General features: G+C 40.8%; 1 long non-coding RNA gene across 1 annotated transcript in view; it reads left to right on the forward strand.

Annotated features, from left to right (window-relative positions):
- The window catches only part of LOC107530068 (uncharacterized), a 63,716-nt gene extending 42,414 nt beyond the window's left edge, over positions 1–21,302 (forward strand). Inside the window, exon 3 of the long non-coding RNA XR_001602501.2 lies at positions 21,146–21,302. This is a non-coding gene — a long non-coding RNA (uncharacterized LOC107530068). The remainder of the gene's footprint in view (positions 1–21,145) is intronic.
- The last annotated feature ends 1,658 nt before the right edge of the window (positions 21,303–22,960 follow it).

The raw sequence follows: 22,960 nt of genomic DNA on the forward strand, positions 1-22,960 counted from the left end.
CATAAAATAAGTTTGGATGTATATCCTATTTTTCTTTTCTCTTGAATAGTTTATCTAATACTGGAAACATTTCTTGAAAGTAGTATTCTCTGGTGAAGTCATTTTGATCTGAAAGAAGGCAGCTCACGTAGAGCAACTCTGGCTGTGGAGTCACTTGCTGATTCATGGTCAGGCACTTCATCTCTATCAAGGCCCAGTGATATGCCAGGGGCTGTTTTAAAAAATGGTTATAATTCTCCACCATAGATGGCATGGCCTTACTCTGGAACCCTAGAGGTCTTTGTTGTGATGCTCCTATTTGGTCTTGCCGTAAACCCAATTGACACAAGAGGCTTCCATTTGGCCCACTTATATTGCATTACAAGAAACCAATGTGAGGCTTGGGCCAAATACCAAATATATCTATTCTAATTATCCACTTGGAGAAATTATCATTAGATGGATTTGTGGATCCAGTAGACAGTCATATCTGGACCAGGGTTACAGTTATTATCTAAGTCATCATATGCCTCTACTCTATGGGGCGTGGTGGATCACAATGACGCTTCAAATATCTGAGTATCAATGGAAACTCAGATTCTGTAAACATTTGGATAACCCCCTTTCATGAGTATCCAGTCACACAAGTAAATGGCCATTTGTTCTTTTAGAAAAAACCCGAAGTAAACAATTACCATATGTATTTGCATGGTGCTGCAGGATCCTCCCTCTTAGAAACCTAGTCTCCTTCTTTCAATGAGTTTCAGGTCTGAAAAGCAGCTCACATCTGGAAACCAAGCAAGGGATTTTGACTTTTTGTTGGTGTCACTGTCCACATCCTCTTGCTTACTCATCCTTGATTTCTTCTGATTGTATAGATCAAGTACTACCCTAGTTGGCTGCCCCTCTATCTTGTCTCTAGGAATTCTGTTTTGTTAACTATCTTTATAACTGTCTATGGGTCAGGCCCTCCAAGCAACTTTGATCTTGCTACTTGCTACAGTACTTACACACATGTGGTTTCTCCTGGTAAAAAGTCACCACCTGGCCTTTAGTGTCATCTCCATTGTTATCAGTGAACTCACCTCTATGATCACCTGTCCTACCATCTGCCCTGCCCTACAAGGGAGATCCACCACTGACCTTAGTGATGCCAGTGCCTTTCCTAATGGCCTTGGGAAATTATGTATCCTTCAGGACCTCCTGTGGAAACATAGTCATCATGTAAGAATTCCAGACTTCCATGAAGCCTTTAATCCCTTTTTCTACTGCCTGCCTCAACAATTCTGGCATTTCTACCTTGCTTGGTGTGGACCATTGCTTTTTCTATATTGCTAAGATTCATGTTAAGCTGCATTTCCATATCATCTCCCAGGGCCCTTATCAGGTTGTTAAATCTTGTATCTTACTGAGTGCTCTCATATCAATATAGTTTATACAGTTTTACATCTGCATACTCCTTGATCCAGTGCACTCAGAATTTAGTCCCATGGTACCTTACTGGCTCCTGCTGGTTCATGCTGACTAGATCCAGCTGTTCCTTTGAAGTCAATCCCTTTTCTCTTAGTAGACCCAGGGAGCTTATACTGTAATGTACTCCTAGCTATTGGCCTATTGGGCAGGAGGGGAGGCAGATACAGATCCTTAGGGCACAATTGTCACTTTCAGGAGGAGCCTCTACGTTATCCTCAAGAAAGGGGGGACATTTACAGACTATTGGACCACTTTTGCAGATGCAGAAGTTTCAGGGGAATCCTGAAGAGTCAAGGTTTTCAGGTTCATTAACTCAGATATCCCATTTCATGATTTGGGGCCCCATTGTTTCCCAACCATGGCCCTGACCTTGTCCTAACAGATCTGTGGTTGGGAGTTTAAGCTTCTTTGGAACTCTGCTACTCAGATGATTGATTTCTAGGCCTGGACCTCAGCTTTCTCTGTTCTCTAGATGCAAGAGATGAGAACCTCTTTACCTTTTACCAGGGAAGCCCTCTGGTTTTCACACTTAGCTTTAAATTGCCTATTAATCTGTTACAGCCTTTTGTTATCTTTCTCCAAAGCATCAATCATGCTTATAAAAAGCCACCCAATTCCATTCTTACTAGTGAATTTTCTTTCACCATTTCACATGCCTGTTTCCACAGGTACAAGTGCTACAATTGAATTATAACCCTGTGTTACAGTTATTATTGTGCCACCTATCTCCAGTGAAGGAGGCCTCACTGCCAGCTGTCTGGCAGCTGTTTTAGTATTTGCTTCCTCAGATTACTGGCACCAACTTCTGTAGTTTGAGTTATCTTGGATTCTGACATGAAAATTAATGTGCTGGAATATTTTTAAGGAGTGTTCTTGGGATCAGGTGCTCTTGCAGAATGGCAGGAATCAGAAGTGGACAGAGGGAGATGTTGGGTTATGGGTTGTGACATATCCTCAGTCAGGGCTTCAGTCACTCCCCTTTGTTGAGTGCTGAGACTGTGAAGGCCCTTCAGAATTGTTCATATTGCCATGAGGTGTCTGTGTCCTAAAAATTCACCAATAACGAGTCATTGTATGCAGGTATGGTCTAACCTTGGCTGAAAAGGTGTGATCTTTCCAGCCAAGGTCAAGTGCTGGCAATATCCCCAGCAGCTGGAGAAATAAATTTTCCTAAAGGAGAGTTTGGATTGCACATCACAGCATCCATAGGATTATGTGTGTGTGTGTGTACAAAATTAGCTAGAAGAGTCAGAGAAGTCATCTTGGAGGAGATAATATTAGGGCTGAGTCCTGATTAGCAAGAAACCAGCCATGCACATCTCATCAGGAAGTGTTCCAATTTCAAGGTACCAGAACTCTGAGGCAGGAGAAGCTCGGCATGTTTTGAGGAACAGAATCAATGTTTGGAGCATGGAGAGTTAGGGGTGGAATGCCTCTAGATGAGAATGGGGAGATGAACAGGAACCAGCTAAGTCATGTTCAGAAGCCACAAGGTAAAGGTATGACCTTGTAAGTCATAGGAAAAAGTATGACTTTATTCTAAGTGTAATAAGGCTATTGAAGGGTTTTAAACAGGGAGTAATGCATGATTAGGCTTGTTTTGTCAGGATAATTCTAGTTGCAGTGTTGAGAATAGGCCAGTGATTTCCAAATTTTGCTGTACATTGGAATCACCTGGAGATCATTAAAAAATGATAATACCTGGCACCCACATCCAGGCTTTCTGGTTTAATTAGTTTGGAATGCAACAAGGGCATGGGAAGTTTTAAAAGCTCCTCAAATGATTCTAATGTGCAGCAAAGTTTGGGAACCAGAATAGACTTAAGGAACCCAAGGTAAGAAGCTGGAAGACCAGTTAAGGAGGCTATTATAGAAATCCAGGCAAGAGATGGTGGAGGCATAGAACAAGATGGTAGCAATACTGATGGTTAGAAGTGATCATATCTTGGCTACCTGTCTGATCTCTTCTCTGACCTTTCCCTTACAACCCCCATGCAGCTCTTCTTACTGCTTCTAATTTACCAGCTATTTTGTATGTGCTTGGACATTGGACTGGAACACTTTCCCCAGATCTTCCCAGGGCTTACACCCCTGCCGCATCTACCCCTCTGTTCCAAAGCCACCTCTTCAGAAACACTTTCCTAACCACTCTGTCTGAAAACAGCACCTCTACCCCCATCCTCACTATGTCACTCATGGACTCCTTACCCTGATTCATTTTGGCTTCATAATGGTTATCACCCCTTGGTATTATATGTTCATGTGTTTGCTATTTGCCTCCACTACTAGACTGCAAGCTTCATGAAAGCAGAGTTTTTGTTCAACTCGTTCACTCCTATATCCTCTGTGCAATGTTTGAGCGATAGCACATATCACCCTGATGCCTGATGTGGTGGGGATTTATCATCATTAGTGCAATGTTCTTTATGCATATTCCTGAATGCCATGTAAACCACAGGGATCAGATTACAAAGGAATATTCAGTGCCTGGGTTTGAGTTCCTGGTCTGCCTCCAACCATCCTCCCATCCTTTATCCCAGCACTCAGAGCCTCATTCCTCCTCCTCTTGGAATTGGAGCTCCACATGTTTATCTAAAAGATATTGATATAGATTAGAGATTCTTTAGGAGTCATATCCATAACCTGATTAAATTCCGAACCATTGAGCATTTCCACCTAAAGTCTGTGTGCTGGGCTTTCCTACAAAGGACAGCAGCAACCTTTGGCTAAGATCTGCTTTATGGGATCTAATTTTTATAATATCCCCAAACCAGGGAAGAGGCCAGGGTACATTTCACCTCTTGTGACTACCATGGAACTATATATGATTTCTCATATGTAAGAGATTAGGTGAGTTATACAGCCATTTTTCAATTGCCATTTGATGACTTAGAAACCGGACATTTATTGAGCATCTTCTCTGTGCCAAGCACTGTGTTAGATGATTTAACATGTTACTCTTGTAATTTTCAAAACAAACTGGGAGTTAGCTGTCCACCTCAAAGGTGAGGAAAATGAGATTTAGGCCTGTGAAGTAAGTTTCCCAGCTAAGAGGTAGTGTCTCATCTTGGGGCTAGTGTAATTAGTTTCTTCATAAATGTTTTTTAAATGATTGACAGAAGAGTGGAGCTAGGATGAAAAGTTGAGCCTAACCTGTCCTGAATCTCAGACTCTATCCAGATAGAGAACTGGCCTGAGAAATACCATAGTCCTGCAGCAATGCTTTAAGGAGGCCTGCTGTCCTTTATTTTGCACCTCCAAATAAATCATGATTCCCTCACTATAATTATTCTTTCTAGCATCAGTTAATTGAGAAAATGCAAAATGACAATGAACTACTTTAGATTTAGTTACAACTTAAATTTTATTTATTTAGTTAGTTACAACTTAAATTTTATTTATTGTAATATATATATATTATACATAAAATAGACTTTTGAAAAATCATGGTAGACGTAATAATAACTAAATATTTATATGCTTCACATATTCTAACTCATGTAAATATTATTATTTATTCCTAATGTATAGATGAGGAAACAGACATGGCAAAATGACAAACCTTCTGAAATGTCAGAACTTGGATTTTAACCTAGGCAGTCTATCTCTAAGGCCCCTGCTCTTGACTTCTATACTATAGTACCTCTATAAAGAATTGGAACTATTTATTCAGTCCAGAATTGAGGGTCTGCTTTCCAAGTTGTACCCTCTGCATTAATGCAAGTTGGGAAACTTTGGTCTAGAGCCCAGGCCAATAGATCTCCTCCTCTTGTGCACCTCTGGCCACCTCTCTCTGCCATTCCTTCTGGGCCCAGGATGTTATCATCAGGCACACAAATGGTATGCAAATGTGTGAGGGATTGATGTCTGAGGAACTGCATGAGGGGACAGAGTCATGAATGTTAGATGAATGAGCTCAGTCAACTATGGTGTTCTAACTCTTGAAATGCAAGTCCTCTCCTCAGCAGAGTGGAGCAAATCCTACTAGAAGCAGTCCTGTTAAGTGATAACCCTAGTTTCAGCAGAATCAGTAGCCTGGGAGGTCTGCTGGTGAAGGGCAAGGCCTTCCACATTTTTTTTGTCTTCTATATTACCAGTGTCTCTTCCTCATGGCTTATTGGGGTCCTTGTTTTGCTTGAACTGAATTTGAAGGCATAGGTGATTCAAGTGGCCTTTCAAGATGATGCTAGACATATAGTCTTATCTAACTTATTTAAGAGGAGAAGTGATATATCTTAACAGATAATAAAAATGGGTAAAGGAGGCAGGGTTGTGGAATCTGTCCTAGAGTGGCTCTAGGTCCCCTATGTCCCCCAACTGTTCTGGGTTGGCATACATCATCTGGGACCATCACCAGCTCCCTGCAACCTGCTACTTGCAGCTATTGTTGATTCCTCTGCAAATAAAACATTTTCTTTTTTAATCTGGTAAAAACACATAACATGAAATGTACCCTGTTAATATATTTTTAAGTGCAAAATACAGTATTGTTAAATATAGGCACAATGTTGTACAGCAGATATCTAGAGGTTTTTTTTGTTTTTTTTTAATATTGCATGACTGAAACTCTGTATCCTTTGTACAGCAATTTCCATTTTGCACTCCCCCCAATCCCTGGCAACCACCATTTGGCTTTATGCTTCTATGAGTTTGGCTGTTTTAGATTCCTCATATAAGTAGAATCATGTAGTAGTTGGCCTTCTGTGACTGGTTGATTTCACTTAATATAATGTGCTCAACGTTCATCCATGTTGTCACACATGAAATAATTTTTTTCTTTTATAAAGATGTATAGTAGTTCACTGTATGTATATACCATATATTTTTATCCATTCATTAGTTGATGGACATTTTTGTTGTTTCTACCTTGTGGCAATTGTGAAAATCATCTTTTCATTTCTTTTGAATACATACCTAGTATATATCTAAAATTGCTGAATCATATGATAGTTCTCTCTTTTTTTTTTTTTATCCTCACCTGAGGATATTTTTTTTTCCATTGCTTTTCACAGAGAGTGGAAAGGAGAGAGAGACATCGGTGTGAGAAAAACACATTGATTGGTTGCCTCCTACTTGATCACTGACTGGGGCCAGGGATTGAGCCTGCAAGAGAGGTACATGCCCTTGGCTGGAATTGAACCCTGGACTTTTCAGTCCACAGGCCGACAGTCTAACCACTAAGCCAAACTAGCTATGGCTAGTGGTTCTATATTTAATTTTGAGGGGAACCTCAATATTGTTTTCCATAGTGGACCTAACAATTCACATTTTCAACAGCCACACACAAGTTTTCCAGTTTCTCCACATACTTGCCAACACTTGTTATTTTCTAAAGTTTTTATTTTCAAAATTATTGTTTGTGTTTTTTTAATAGTGACCATCCTAACAGGTGTGAGATGGGTTATCTTTTTTTTGCATGTTGTGTTTTTACATGTTGCAGGAGTGGGACAACATCCTTAGAGGCAAGAAAGACAAAACACCAATGTGAACACCACATGATTTGAAGGCTTTACCTGTCTTCTGTTTGCTTTTTCGCCTTCTTAGTTTGGAGCATATTTATTTGTAAGAGGAAATATGTTTACTTATTCTTTTGATTGATTTTTTTTTTTTTTTTATCCTCACCCGAGTATATTTTTCTCCATTGTTTTTCAGAGACAGTGGAAGGGAGAGGGAGAAAGAAAGAAACATCAATGTGAGACACATCAATTGGTTGCATCCTGCACATACCCTGACCAGGGCTGGGGATCAAGCCCACAACTGAGGTACATGCCCTTGGCCAGGAGTCAAACCTGGGACCCTTCAGTCCACAGGCCAGCACTGTAACCACTGAGCCAAACTGGCTAGGCTTTCAGTTATTCTTTATTAGAATTTGTTGAACTCCAGTGATCCATGTACTTATGGGAACTGGTCTCTCCAATGAGAAAAAGCTGGGATGAAGGCTGGGAACAGCTACTGGTTTGGCCTGCCTCAGAGATTGTTTTCTGATAACTGGTATTTGGAAGTCTTTTAAATTTAATGGCCTGCTCCTGTTGGTGAGAAATGAACATTAGTGGTTCGCAAACCAAGTAACAGATGAGTCACAAGGGCCCTAAAGGGTGAAACACCCCAAAAAACGAGCTCTTCCATTTCTTTAATGCGGTACATCAGCTAGTATTTCATTAGCAAAACATGCTTAGTTCTCAGTTCTCTGTGAATAAGGCTCTATGACTACATGTCATAGATGAAGGACTAGGAAGGCCGATTCATCTAGTGCTCCCAGGAGTGCTATCACAGGTCAGAATTGAAATGCCTGTCACAGTACCTATCCCATCACTGTTAAGTCCACTATCATGATGCTTCAGCTCTAAACACTCACAGGGGACAAAAATGCATTATCTTCCAAATTTTACAAGTTCCTGTTCAACCCACTTAAAAATACCATGCTGAAATGTGAGCAGACATGGATATGCCTGTATGACTTGGAGCTATTGTGCCACAAGCCATTTAGGAATTAGAACCCTCATGCGCATCCTAGTCCTTAAAAGAATCTTAGCAGTGGATACAGCGCAGAAAGGAACTTCTCCAGGGTAAATTACTGGCAGGTGCAAAATGCCTGTTTTAGTGCTTGGGTCACTTTGACTTGGAGTGACTATGAAAGAAATAGATGGTATGGCTTATGTTCTACATGGCAGGCAAAAGCTCGTATTTGTAGCTAGCAAGTTAGAAAAGGAAGGTAGGAAGGGAACAGCTTCTGGTGCCCTGAATATACCATCCTCCACAACATGTGGTCACCAGTGTTTGAAATCTGCTTTGTCAGATCTCCATAGCTGTTGGAATAGATGGTGAGAAACAGGGTTTCCAAAAAAGACAAAGCATTTTCACTGGGATTGAACTCTACATGTGCAAGACAAGTGAGGTTTCATTTGGGGTCCCCCACATCTTTTGCTGCTTTAGGAATCTGACCAACAGATTTTGCTCATCACCTTTTCCCCATGTTAGAATTTGTGACTGCTTGAGGCAAAATTACATCCAGATGTTGCTGAATCTTTTATAATTATTAAAAGCTTGTAAGGGCCTTTTGATGTCCTTACAACCTACAAAGCCTTTGCCAGGCACTTTCCTCTGACTCAGAAGCACAGGGCGCCATAAGGCTCTAGCAGGTCATGGTATCATTTCAGAACTTAGAAATCAACAGTATTCATGGATTTCAACTGTGGCAAGCACCCGTGTTGCCTACTTGCAGGGCTGTCCTCAGTTTCAAGGTATGTGTTCAATTAGCAAATGAAGGAAAGAGTTCCATATGTGTTGTTCAGATGCAGACAGGAGGCCTCAGCAACTGCTGTCCTGGTTTTACATGCATGCTGGATTTGGGAGTCACAGTAGGCCAACATGAGGACCTAATGGAAGTAGTGTCCTCAGAACCATGCACTTCTTTGCCCTTTATGTTAACTGCATCTATCTATGTCTTTATGTCTTTCCCATGTAAAATAGGATGAGAGAGTCAGAAAATTCTTTGCATCCAGGAAGCAGTACAGCCATGAAACTCAAGCCCTTTTACTTAGAGGTCTGAGGCTCACCACAGAAATTCTGATTCCAGATGCCTGAGAGTGGGGATGAAACTGATTACATCATTTGCAAGGCTGAGTGTAAAATGAAAATGCAGGTCCCCTGTTCAAAAATTACTACAAATTTTAACATTTCAACAGCAGAGCATGAAACCAAGTACATGGAGCCCTTTTAAACATTAGGCCTCATGTAAATACACAGGTCACATACTCATGAAGCTGAATCTGGCTGCAACAAGCTTCCAGCTTCTTGGAGGAGACACTGTGTGATCATGTACTGTCTATGTTACTACCTAGGTAGAGGATCTCTCAACTGGGTTTATGGGCATGGAGGAAAGTCATGGTAGGGTTCACCACAATCTTTATGCTCCTAATTGATTAGCAGGTTCAGCCATGCTGAAGAGCTCAGCTAGGCACACAGCCTTTTGGCTTAGAAGGACTTCTGGGTTGTCTAATGAAGCACTCACTTCTGGCATTCATTGGTTGCTTACTCACCTAGGATGCATCACACTGCTTAAAAATTTAGAAGATAGAACAAAGTGCACCATAAACAAATTCAAAAGACAACTGGCAAACTGGGGGGAAAGATTGTAACCTGGACTATTAGTATCACTAATATATAACGACTCTCCCAATTTTTATAACAAAGGACCCAAAAAGTGTGAAAAAGACATGAGAAGACAATTTACAAGATTTACAAGCTGTAGCACTGGCCTTTAACCATATTAAATGATTTTTAAAACAATTAGGCAATTGACAAGAAAGATATAAAACTATCCCATAACCATATTAAAAAGATATTTAACCTCACTAAGGTAAGAAAAATCAAATTAAAATTCCCTTGAAAAATCAAAACTGACCCAGAACTGGCACAGATTTTAGAATTAGCAGGCAAGAACATTAAAATAATTATAATAACAGTATTCCATATGTTCAAAAATGAAGTAAAGACATGGGCACTATAGAATAAACCCACACTGATCTTATAGAAATGAAAAGTATAGTATCATATTATAAACACAGTGGAGAAAATTAATGGCATATTAGACATAGCAGAAGCAAAAATTTGTGCACTCAAAGGCACAGCAATGGAAACTGGTCAGGATGAAGCACAGAGTTCATCAATATACAAAAAGTACAATGCGCTATGATCAAATGATGTTTGTGCCCCAAGAATGCAGGATTGGTTAAAGATTGAAAATCAGTGTAATTCACCTTACTAATAAAGTAAAAATGGAAAGTCATATGATCATTTTTTAAAAATTTTTCTTTATTGTTGAAAGTATTATAAGTGTCCCATTTTTCCCTCCCAATTGACCCCCTCCACCTCGCTCCCACCCCCTCCCCAGGCCTTCAGTCATTATTGTCTGTGCTCATGGGTTATGAATATATGCATATAACTTCTTTAGTTAATCTCTTCCTACTCTCCGGCCCCTTTCCCTCTTCTCTCTGAAATATGATCATCTGTTGTATGTGTCAATGTCTCTGGATCTACTTAGTTTGTCAGATTCTTTTGTTCATTACCTTCTTCTTAAAGAAGACCCTTCAACATTTCCTGTAGTACTGGTCTGGTGGTGATGAACTCCTTTAGCTTTTCCTTGTCTGAGAAGCTCTTTATCTGACCTTCAATTCTAAATGATAGCTTTGCTGGGTAGAGCAGTCTTGGTTGTAGGTTCTTGTTTTTCATCACTTTGAATATTGCTTGCCACTCCTTTCTGGCCTGCAAGGTTTCTGTTGAGAAATCAGCTGACAGTCATATGGGTGCTCCCTTGTAGGTAACTAAATGCTTTTCTCTTGCTGCATTTAAGATTCTCTCTTTGTCTTTAACCTTTGGCATTTTACTGATGATGTATCTTGCTGTGGGCCTCTTTGGGTTCCTCTTGTTTGGGACTCTCTGTGCTTGCTGGACTTGTAAGTCTATTTCTTTCCCCAGGTAGGGGAAGTTTTCTGTCATTATTTTTTCAAATAGGTTTTCAATTCCTTGGTCTCTTTCTTCCCCTTCTGGCACCCCAGTAATACGAATGTTGGGCCACTTGAAGTTGTCTCAGAGTCTCCTCACACCATCTTCATATTTCTGGGGTTTTTTTTCTTTTTGCTCTTCTGGTTGGGTGTTTTTTGTTTCCTCATGTTCCAAATTGCTGATTTGATTCTCAGCGTCCTCTATTCTACTGTTTATTCCCTGTAAATTATTCTTTATTTCATTTCTTGTAGCCTTCATTTTTGATTGGTACTTTATTATGTCATCAATGGTATCACTTGTTTTCTTAATAATCTTACTAATATCCTTGAGCATCCTTATAACCATTATTCTGAACTCTGTATCTAGTAGCTTGCTTGATTCTATTTCATTTAGTTCCTTTTCTGAACATTTCTTCTTTTCTTTCCTTTGTGACATGTTTCTTTGCCTCCACATTTTGGCTGCTTCCAGGTGTTTGTTTCTATGTATTAGGTAGAGCTGCTATGTCTCCTGGAATTTGTAGAGTGGCTTTGTGTAGTAGGTGTCCTGTAGGGTCCAGTGGCTCAGCCTCCCCAGTCACCTGAGCTGTGCCTTCTAGGTGCTCCCCTGTGTCAGCTGTGTGCACTGTCCTATTGTAGTTGAGCCTTGGTTGCTGTTGGCATCACTGGGAGGAATTGACCCCCAGGACAATCAGCTGTGAGGACCAGCTGCAACTACAGCCAAAGAGCTGCTGTGCTGGAGACACCCCTATGGAGCAGGATTTACTTCAGTGGGGCTTTGGTGTTCACCAAGTGCGCCCCTTGAATGTGTCACTCATGGATATGGTAGGGTTATAATCCAGCGTGGTTGAGTCTGACCACCAGGTGCACTGTCTCTGGGGCCTCCCGGGAGGTGCAAAGTCAGCCTCTGTACCTTGCCCAGGGCCACCCAGCATGAGCTACACAGCAAACCATAGTTGGCTACTACTTGTGCTGGGCTTGGAGGTGTCCAGGAGAGGCCAAGCTATGAACCAATGCAGGCTGCCACTAGTTCCAGGCCTGGGACCACTTATTGAGAGGTATGGGGCATGCTGAGGACAGCTTCTGCTTGTATGAGAGATTTTAGGAAAGTCCTAAGCATGAGGCTTGAGAGGCCACTTGCACAGAAAAGCCTCTGGAAATGGCTTGGATGAGCTTGCAAGTAGGGAGGGTCAGGGTCCTTGGGAATCACCAGGGTGGACCCGAAGGTGTGAGCCAGGTGCTGGAGATTCAAATATGGTACCTGCCTGTGGACTCTGTTGGGGGGAGGGCTTGCCAAATGAGCAATGGCCTCTGCCAGCTCTTCTCCCTGTGAAGAAGCTGCCCCTCCACCTCTCGCCTGGATTTCAGGCAGGTTAGTTCCTCCCCGAGGGTCCCAGGTTCCATTCAAGCTGCTACCCAGCACTGGAGCCCAGAGGGAGCATGTCTGAGTGAGTCCATGCATGGGCCCTTTAAGAGGAAAGCCTGGGACCCAGCAGCCTCTGCATCCCTCAGCCACAGTCCCCGCTGGTTTCACAGCCCAAAGTTGTGGGGACATCTCTTCCAGGCCCTGGAGCCCTGGGCTGGGGGCCTCTATGGGGCTGGGACTCCTCACTCCTCTAGGAAACCTCCACCACTGAGATGTCCCTCCTGGGTTTAAACCATGGCACCAGGTGTGGAACTGGGACTGGGTCTCCGGGATTCAGTCCTGATCCACCTGTGTCTCCACCCCTCCTACTGGTCTGGATGCTTCTTCAGTTCCCTGGTTGCAGGGCTTCTGTTCAGCTAGATTTCAGGAGGTTCTGGGTGATGGTGGTTCTGTATTTTAATTATAATTTTGATGTGGTTGTGGGAGGTGGTAGGGACTGTGGTTACCTATGCTGCCATCTTGTTCCTGAGCCTGATCATTTCAATTAATGCAGAAAAATAATTTGATAAAATCCAATATCCATTCTTTATAAAAACTCTTAGCAGACTAGAAAGAGAAAATTTCCTCAGTTGGAAAAAGACAATAAACCCTATAGCTAACATTATAATTTTTGGTAGAAGACTGAATGCTCTACTTCTAAGATCAGGATCAATAAAAAGATGTCTGCTTTCATTATACTGAAGTTCTGTCCATGAAATCTGACTAGAAAATGATATAAAAGGCAACCAGTTTAGAAAAGAAGAATAAACCTTTTTTTGTAGATGACATCCATGTAAAATATCCCATCTAATCTTCAAAAAAATCCTACTAAAACTACTAAGTACTTAAAATGATGTTGCAAAACTATGTCAATATATAAAATTCAATTAATTGCTTTTCTATATACCAGAATAAACAATTGAAGATTAAAATAAAAAGTAAGAGTTTTTATAATAGCATCAAAATATAAAAAAAAAAATTGGGATACATTTTATAAAATATGTGAAATGTAAGACAAAAATGGGCAAAATATTTGAACAGGAACTTCACCAAAAAATGTATGCAAATGGCAAATAAGCACTACACATCTAAAGGATGGCTATAATAAGGGAGGAGACATTAAGTGTGAGAAGGATATGAATAAATTGGAACTTTTATATTTTGCTGGTGGGAATATAAAATGGTATAATGGTATATCCTGTGTTGAAAACACTTTGGAAGTTCCTTAAAAGGTTAAACATTGGGTTACCATATGACCCAGCAATTCCACATCTATGTATATACCAAAGAGAACTGGAAACATGTGTTTATTCAAAGACTTGCACATGAAAATTCATAGTAGCATTATTCACAATAGCCAAAAAGTAGAAATAACTCAAACGTCCATCAAATGGTATATGAATAAGAAAAACATAACATGGAATATTATTTGGCCATAAGAATAATGGATTTCTGATACATGCTACAACATGCTATAGCTCTGAAGCAACTACCTTAATTAAAAGATGCCAGACACAAAGGTGTACATATTGCATTATTCCATTTATATGGATAAATATGTTCAGAATAGGCAATTCCCTAAAGAAAGAAAGTAGATTAATGGATGCCAGAGGCTGGGTGAGGGGAAATGGAAAGTGACTGCTAACTAGTACAGTATATCTTACTTAGGGCGATGAAAATATTTTAGAATTAGATAGTGGTAATGATTTCACAGCTTATGAATAAGTTTCAAATCACTGAATTGTACACTTTAACATGGCAAAGTTATGGTGAACTATATGTCATGAAAGGAAAAATTTTTAAAAAACCATCAACTTAGAATTCTAGGTCTAGAAAAATTATCCTTCAAAAATAAAAGAGAAAAAAACACATTCTCATAGAAAACAAAATTCAGGGAATTAATTCTCTGCAGATCTGCTTTGTAACAAATGTTAATAGAAGTTCTTCACATAGAAGAAAAGTTATTTTGGACAGAAACTATGACCTAAATAAAGAAAGGAAGAGTGTTTTATTTTTCTTATTCTTAATTAATAAAAGATAAATGCTTGATTAAAGCAATAATAGTAACAATGTATTGAGTATTTATAACAAATGGATAAACTAAATGAATGACTACAATGTCACAAGAGCCAGAATTAAGTAAATGAGAATATTCTGCTCTAAGTTACTTGAATTCCATGTGAACTGTTATAGTGTTATTTGAGGGGGGTGAACATATATTATTTAAAAGTGTATATTGTAAATTACACTGCAATACTAAAAATGTTTACAAATGAATTATACATTTCATATCAAGAAAGGGGATAAATCAGAATAATATAAAATGCTCAATCAAAATTGGAAAACACAGAAAGGAGAGAAAAGAAAAAAATGAAAGGAATGAATAGAAAACAGTTACAAAGGTGGTAGATTAATAATCATTCTAAATATAAATTGTCTAAATATACAGTCAAAGACAGAGGTTGTCAGAATGGATTTTTTAAAAGAACACGCCCAAAGTATATCTTTTGTACAAAAACTCACTTTAATTATGAAGATTCAAATTAGTTAAAAGTAAAGTTGGAGAAAATTGTATCATGACAGCACTAATAAAAAGAAAGCTGTATTAGCTATATTAATTTTAGACAAAGCATACTTCAGAATAAAGAATATAAAATAAAGAGGGATATTACATAATGATAAAAAAGTCACTTTTACAAGGATACATAGCAATCCTTAACATAAATGCACCTAACAGCAGAGCATCAAAGTATATGAGGCAAAATATGATAGAACTGAAAGGAAAAATAGTGCACTATTGCAGTTGGAGACTTCAACTACCCTGTGTCATTAATTGATATATTCACCAAGCAGAAAATCTATAAAGATATAGATGCCTTAAACAGTATTATCGATCAACTTGATGTAAATGACATTTTTAGAATAATTCATCCAAGAACAACAGCATATACATTCTTCTGAGGTTCACATTAAACATTCACTGAGATAGACCACATTCTAGGTGATAAAACACACTTTAATAAATCTAAAAAGGATAGAAATCATATAAAGTATGCTCTATGACAAAAATGTAATTAAACTAGATATTAATAACAAATGATAGCTAGAAAATTCTTACATGTTTGGAAATTAAACTATGCACTTCTAAATAACATGAGTCAAAGAACAGATATCAAGAGGAAGTTGAAAATATATTGAATTAAAATCAAAATGAAAATTCAACTTACCAAACTTTGTTATAGTGCTAAAATAATGCTTAGCTTGACATTTATAGAATTTCATGCAAATATTAGAAATGAAGAATGATCTAAAATAATAACCAATCTTTTTTTTGGAGATAAAGAGTAACAAATTAAACTAAAGTAAGCATAAGAAAGGGAATAATAAAAATTAAGCCAGGAATCAATTAAATTTAAAACTTAAAAATAATAGAGAAAATCAAGAAAATGAAAAGGTGCTTTTTTGAAAAGATCAATAAACTTGATAAGTTTCTAGCCAGGATAATAAAGACAAAAAAGACACAAATTAGCAATATTAGTACTGATCCCATGGATATTAAAAACATGATACTTGTACAGAAATACTAAGAACAGCTCTAGGTCCACAAGGAGTTAACAATTTCCATGAAATGAACCTATTTCTTCAAAGGCGCAAACTAACAAATAATATTCATTCAATGAGAAACAGTTAACCTGAAAGTGATATATTTATTAAAAGAAATTGAATTAGTAGTTAAAAACCTTCCAAAATAGAAAACACCTGGCCCAGATGGTTTTCCTGAGGAATTCTACCAAAAACTTAAGAAAGGCATCATAACAACTTGACACAATCTCTTCCTGAAAATAAAAGAAGAGGGAATACTTTACAACTCAAAAAGCCAGCATTGCCTTAATACCAAAATTAGACAAAAACATTTCAAGAGAGTAATCTACAAACCACTATTTCTCATCAACACAGATGTAAAAATTCTCAACAAAACACTGGCAAATTGAATCCAACAAATACATGAAAAAGATAATGCATTATAACCAAGTGGAGTTCAATCTTGGAATGTAAGGATGCTTTAACATTAATAAATTATTGTAATTCATCATATGAACTGATTGAATAGGAAAAACAATATGAATATACTAATAGATGCAGACAATGCATATGACAAAGTTCTACACCTTTCCATAACAAAAACTCTAAAAAAAGCTAGGAATAGACAGGAACTTCTTTATTTTTTTTAAATTTATCTTTATTGTTGAAAGTATTACAGATGTCCCCATTTTTTCACCTATTGACCTCCTCCTCCCCACTTCTGTCCCCTCCTCAGGCCTTCACAGCACTATTGTCTGTGTCCATGGGTTATGCACATATGCATATAAGTTCTTTGCTTAACCTCTTCCCACCCCTCTCCCCCCTTCCCTCTGAGATTCATCAGTCTGTTGCATGCTTCTGTGCCTCTGGATCTACTTTGTTCATCAGTTTATTTTGTTCATTAGATTCCACATATAAGTGAGATCATGTGTTACTTATCTTTCTCTGACTGGCTTATTTCACTTAGCATAATACTCTCCAGGTCCCTACATGCTGTCCAAAAAGGTAAGATTTTCTGCTTTTTCAGGGCCACATAGCATTCCATGATGAAATGTCTCACAGCTTTTTAATCCACTCTTCTACTGATGGTCACTTGGGCTGTTTCCAGATCTTAGCTATTGAAAATAATGCTACTAAGAACATAGGGGTGCATATATTCTTTCTGATTGGTGTTTCAGGATTCTTACAACATATTCCCAGAAGTGTAATCACTGGGTCAAAAGGCAGTTCCATTTTTAATTTTTTGAGGAACAGTCTGCATTCCTACCAGCAGTGTACTATGGTTCTCTTTTCTTCACATCCTCACCAACACTTGTTGTTTGTTGATTTGTTGATGGAGCCATTCTGACAGGTGTGAAGTGATACCTCATTGTGGTTTTAATTTGCATCTTCCTGATGATTAACAACCTTGAGCATTTTTTCATATGTCTCTTGGCCATCTGTATGTCCTCTTTGGAGAAATGTCTGTTCAGGTCCTTTGCCCGTTTTTTAATTGGATTGTTTGTCTTCCTGGTGTTGAGTTGTATAAGTTCTTTACATATTTTGGAGATTAACCTCTTATGCCATGTATCATTGGCAAATATGTTCTCCCATGCAGTTGACTCTGAGAGTTTTTTTGCTGTGCAGAAACTTTTTAGTTTGATGTGGTCCCATTTGCTTATTTTTCCATTTATTGCCCCTGCCCTAGGAGACATCACGAAAAATACTGCTCTGAGAGATGCCTGAGATTTCACTGCCTATGTTTTCTTCTAGGATTTTTATGGTTTCACGACTTACATTTAAGTCTTTTATCCATTTTCAGTTTATTCTTGTGTATGGTGTAAGTTGGTGGTCTAGTTGCATTTTATGCATGTAGCCATCCAATTTTCCCAACACCACTTATTGAAGAGACTGTCTTACCCCATTGTATGCTCTTGCCTCCTTTGTCAAATATCAATTCACAATATAGGTGTGGGTTGATTCCTGGGCTCTCTGTTCTGTTCCATTGATCTACATGCCTGTTCTTATGCCAGTACCAGGCTGTTTTGATTCCAATGGCCTTATAGTACAGTTTAACATCAGGTATTGTGGTTCCTCCAACTTTTTGTTCTTCCTTCTCAAAAGGTCCTGAGCAGGGTACCTAATAAGGGCTGTCTTACTGGCAGCCACGGGACCCAGGACTGATTTTCCAGGACTGAGGAGGCTTAGCCCAGGGAGACCATTTCCATAATGCCTTTCGTCAACTCCACTGAAGTCAGCAGTGTGAATATTTCGTCTTCAGAGGACAAGATGAGCCTGATGTCCTAGATTCTTCACCACAGTGGAAATTCGGTGGCTCTTGAATCAAAGAACACGAGCTAATTTTCTTACAGAAGCCTTGGGACTCAAGAGTGCCTTAAACAGCAAATAAATATCTGTTCTCCATGAAATGACCAACTGTGGTTTCCAGAGCCTTCTCTCCAATTTCCAACCCATAAAATGGGCAAATCCTTTCAAATCAGTAATCAGCAGAGTCATGAGCTAGCAAAGGCCACAAGGACACATCATTTTCAGTCTTTAAAGAATTCGCTTAAGAAACAATACTTTGGTAGGCAACTGAAGGGAGCTGGCTGTTTAACCAGAGACACTAGGATCCTCCCTCTGAAAAGCCACCAATTCTTAGCCTCCAGGGCACATCCTCCCAGAATAAACTGGCTTCTTGAATAAATGCTTTGTAAGCCTGTTTAGAAGCACAAAGACCATGAGCCTGAATCTGGACCTGGGGCTCCATTAAGGATGCAGTCCTTAGGCTGCGGGGCCCCTTCCCAAATGCCTTTGCACTTCCCCTTCAGAAATAAAGGATTGGTGCTCAGAGAAAACAAAGGACCCCACTTAGTGGCAGAGCTGGGGCAAGGACCTAGGACCGGTGCAGGTGGGACCTTTCCACGGTACCACTCTACCTCCCTATTCAGAGTTGTCCAAAGTTGTCCACAACAGCCAGAGAACATGGGTCACAGAAACCACTGTAGTATCTGCTCCTCTATGGTGAAGATGAATTGAATCTGGCTTTTGTCCCATCTCACATCCAGACACTCATTTACGTTCAAGTACATATTTATCATTATCTTCATATTGGCTTCCTTCAGTCATGGCTAGTTAAACAAGTCATAATTTTCCTTGGTAGTGAGTCTGTGTAAAGTCGGGTCTTTGGAAAGTATCTAAACCAAGAGAAAACGAAATGATTCAATGTGCTTATTGTCAAGACTATCGCAGGGGAGGGACACACAAGTGAGGGTGCGGTGTGCTTCTGGCAAAGAGAACAGGGCTGGCAGGAGAGTGAGTCAGTGGAATGCTTTGTTTCTACAGAGCTGAATATATGCCTAGCCCCCAACTCAGTGATGAAAAGGGGAAGTACCAAAGGAGATCCAATTTGGAAATGGGAGGCCAGAAATCTGGGAAAGCACAAGCCCACCAACCTCACTGAAGAAAAGAAATGGGGTATAGAGGAGGCCTCCAGGGAGGCTGAACCCAAGGGTCTGGGGAGGGTGATTTGAGAAGGCAAATGCAGGTGCCCCAAAGTGAGACCATCCTGGGTAGTGAAAAGAGTTCCTATGGAGAAGAAATGGAAACTAAAGTCAATCCTCTTGTGACCTGAGAAGGGTGAGATTTGAGGGCAAACAGAGCTTAATAGAGGGCTCCCCAGCACAGCAGAGGGTGCGGCTGTCCATTCACACACCAACACTGTGGGTAATGCTATGTCTGAGTTGCTTGGGGTAGCACTGAGGTTGAGGAATGAGAGGACCACTCCCAACTGTGCTGGAGCACAGCCCTACCTAAGGGACAACTTGACCCAGGGGTAAGAAAATAAGACTCTTTCTTGGGCCCATTTGAGCAGGACCCACCAACCAGGAGGAGCAGCTGGAAGAGACCAAAGTGGAAGCTTGGTGGGAGGCAGTGAAGAGGGGGGCTACCAACTGAGCCTGGGCCAACCACCATCTTCTGGGAGGTACAGTCCTCCAGGAGCCCACCTGACCCAGGTAGTCTTGGTGATAGCCAAGTTAGAACTAACCAGGACCTTGCCCCTGAGCAAATTGGCCATCAACAGGCCTCCCCCAGCTGTAGCGGTGTGAGTGGACATAGGACCGTGACTTCTCAACCCATCCAGTGCCTAGCAACAAGAAACAATGTGCCTGGCAGCAGATGAGCACCCTTCCTTGTAACATGAACTTTATTTTTCTGTACTTTCTGAAAACAGAGAAACTGGGGGCTCTACACACATCCACTCCCCCACACTTGGCCAGGGCCCACACTCCAGAGCAGTTGAGAGCCAGCTTTGTGACATCACATGACCAGTAATGAGGGCTGTGACTTAAGCAGCTGGTTGCCCCACAACCGAGACTCTAGAATTTTCAGGACAGTATATATAGGGCATCCCTGCTGTGACCAAAGGCATTTCTGACCCCAGTGATCAGTGATAGGATCCCTGGTAGCAAATGCTTTTTGATGTAGAGCAGCTCCATGGCTAGTCAGAGTACTAATGAGATGGGCAAAGCCAGCCTGGCCTCATCAGAGGATGGACATGTGGATCCCAGGGAGGCTTTGGAAACCTTGGTCTCCCACGGGGACCGAGCCAGGAACCACAATCCAAGTCCTCAAGACAACCCACAACCACCAAACCAAGGCATCACCAACGTGGAAGGAAACATTCTTCTGGGACTGTCCTTCCCAAGGAAGCTTTGGAGGATAGTGGAGGATGATTGCTTCACGTCTGTGCACTGGAAAGATGATGGAGACACCGTGATCATCGAGAAAGACCTTTTCCAGAGGGAGGTTCTTTGCCGAAGGGGCAACGAGAAAATCTTTGAATCAGACAGCCTGAAAAGTTTTATCCGCCTGCTGAACCTACATGGATTCAACAAAATACGCCCAGGCGACTCTTCCGTTTGCTATCCAGGAAATAACGTGATGGTAAAGTAGAAAGTCCTCCCATTTCCCATGTTCTCTGTTATTCAAACATCTTCCCAGTAGACCAAGAACAATGATATACTGAAAGGGTTTCATTTCAGGGGATAACTCTTTTTCATATGAGACAGTACTTATGGAAAGACGAGAAAGTATAGATTTTTCATAGGAAACTATAACCCCTTAGAGATAACCTGCAGGAATCACTAAAGACTCTGAGAGGCCAGTTAATGTCAAATAGATGTATTTTCTCCCCAAAGGACTAAAATAATTAATTTTGTTTCAGATCTACAGAAACTGTAACTTCCAGAGGGACCAGCCTTGACTCGTCCAGAACATTAAGACACAAGAAAACCAGATGACTTGCACTTGGCCTGAGAGCAGTGCAACACCTCTGAAGAGAACCAAGAGGCTGACCCCAATAAGATACTCCCTGAGACTTCAGCAGAAAGGAGACACCAAAGAAGCCGAGGAAAAGGCCCAGAGGAAACCCCCAAATTCTTGGGAACCCAGTGCCACCCAGTTTTTCAAACACTTGCATCTGCAGCCCACCAGCAGTGCCATGGATATCCAGTGTCCAAGTGAGGCAGGTGGCCCAAGTGGGGAGGGTCCATCTGGGCATGACATGCTTGTGCCCACAGCTACTGCCAGAACTGACAGCATGGGGGCTCTGCCCCCCAGGTCCCCAAATTACCCACTACGTGGTCCAGTAAAGTCTTTGTACAACATCTGTTATTCCACCCTCATAGCTAGTCTTTCACTGATGTCTCTACCCCTGTTACCTGAGGAAGAGCAGGAAGTCTCCGTACATTGCTATTGCTCACTCTGTGAGCAGTTCAAGGACAATGCAGGTCCGTAGTCGCAAGTGTCGGAAGACAATCACCACTTTGTAACCATGAATCCATTTTGTTTTTTAAAAAAAGCAAAACTACATGGCAGTAAATAAACAAAGCAATGAGAATTGTGAGTCAGTGTTCTTTTGTTTCCACGCCACACACCTCATCAGATAAGCCTGAGGCTAGAAATCCTGGCCTGAGGCAGGCTTTTGTCCCACTGTCCTCTTTCAGTTTCACACACTCTGTCAAAGACCTGGCTAGGGGGTCCTGAGGCAAGCCCAGGAAGATCTGGTCCCCTGAGCCTTGCCTGCTGGTCAGGAGACAGAACTGCAGGGCCCTGACCTTGGGGGAATGACCTGACATTAGTCATGCATCTTGAAACAGGAGGGTCTTTCCTCACAGCCCCCCCTATGTCCACAGGCTTCTGATCAGCAGCTGAGCATCTCTAGCCCAAGTTCCAGGGGCCTTCCAGAGAGGCCTACCTAAGACTCGGGCCACCCCATCTGCTAAGTGGCATAGGACGGAGGCAGCCTGCTTCAGAAGAGGGGCCATTACACATTGCTCACAGGGACGGGGAAGACGCTGTCTGGAGGGACCTGCTGCTGGAGAGGTGGGACGGAACTCCATGCAGATTCAGGCCTTGCTTTGGGAAGGGGAGAAACATGGCTGTGGAGTGATTGCTGGCAAGTGGCAACGCCCTGAGCACTGCTCAGACCCCTCCAAGTGTACCCCCAGGACCTTGCTCAGAAGTTTGGGGCTTGTTTTCTTTTGAACCTGTTGGGATGAGGCTGTGGTTTCTGTAAGCAGCACATCTTCAAAGGGGCAGCAAGGGACCAAAGAAAGGATCTGTGTGGTATGGCCGTAGACATTTGACCCAGTGATCCCACTTCTAGGAATATATCCTAAGAGTCCTGAAACACTTATCGGAAAGAACTTATGCATCCCTATATTCATAGCAGCACAATTTATAATAGCTAAGCTCTGGAAACAGCCCAAGTGCCCATCAGTAGATGAGTAGATAAAAATGCTGTTGTACATTTACACCATGGAATACTATGCAGCTGTAAAGAAGAAGTATCTCTTACCCTTTGGGACAGCATGAGGGACCTGAAAAGTATTATGTTAAGTGAAATAAACCAGACAAAGACAAGTATCACATGATCTCTCACTTATAGGTGGAATCTAATGAAGAAAATGAACTAACAACCAAAATAGAAACAGAGTTATAGACACAGAGAACAGAATGACAGCTGTCAGACGGCAGG

The sequence above is a fragment of the Miniopterus natalensis genome, chromosome X, assembly GCF_054644295.1.
Source record: "Miniopterus natalensis isolate mMinNat1 chromosome X, mMinNat1.hap1, whole genome shotgun sequence".
In the NCBI taxonomy this organism is placed as follows: domain Eukaryota; kingdom Metazoa; phylum Chordata; class Mammalia; order Chiroptera; family Miniopteridae; genus Miniopterus; species Miniopterus natalensis.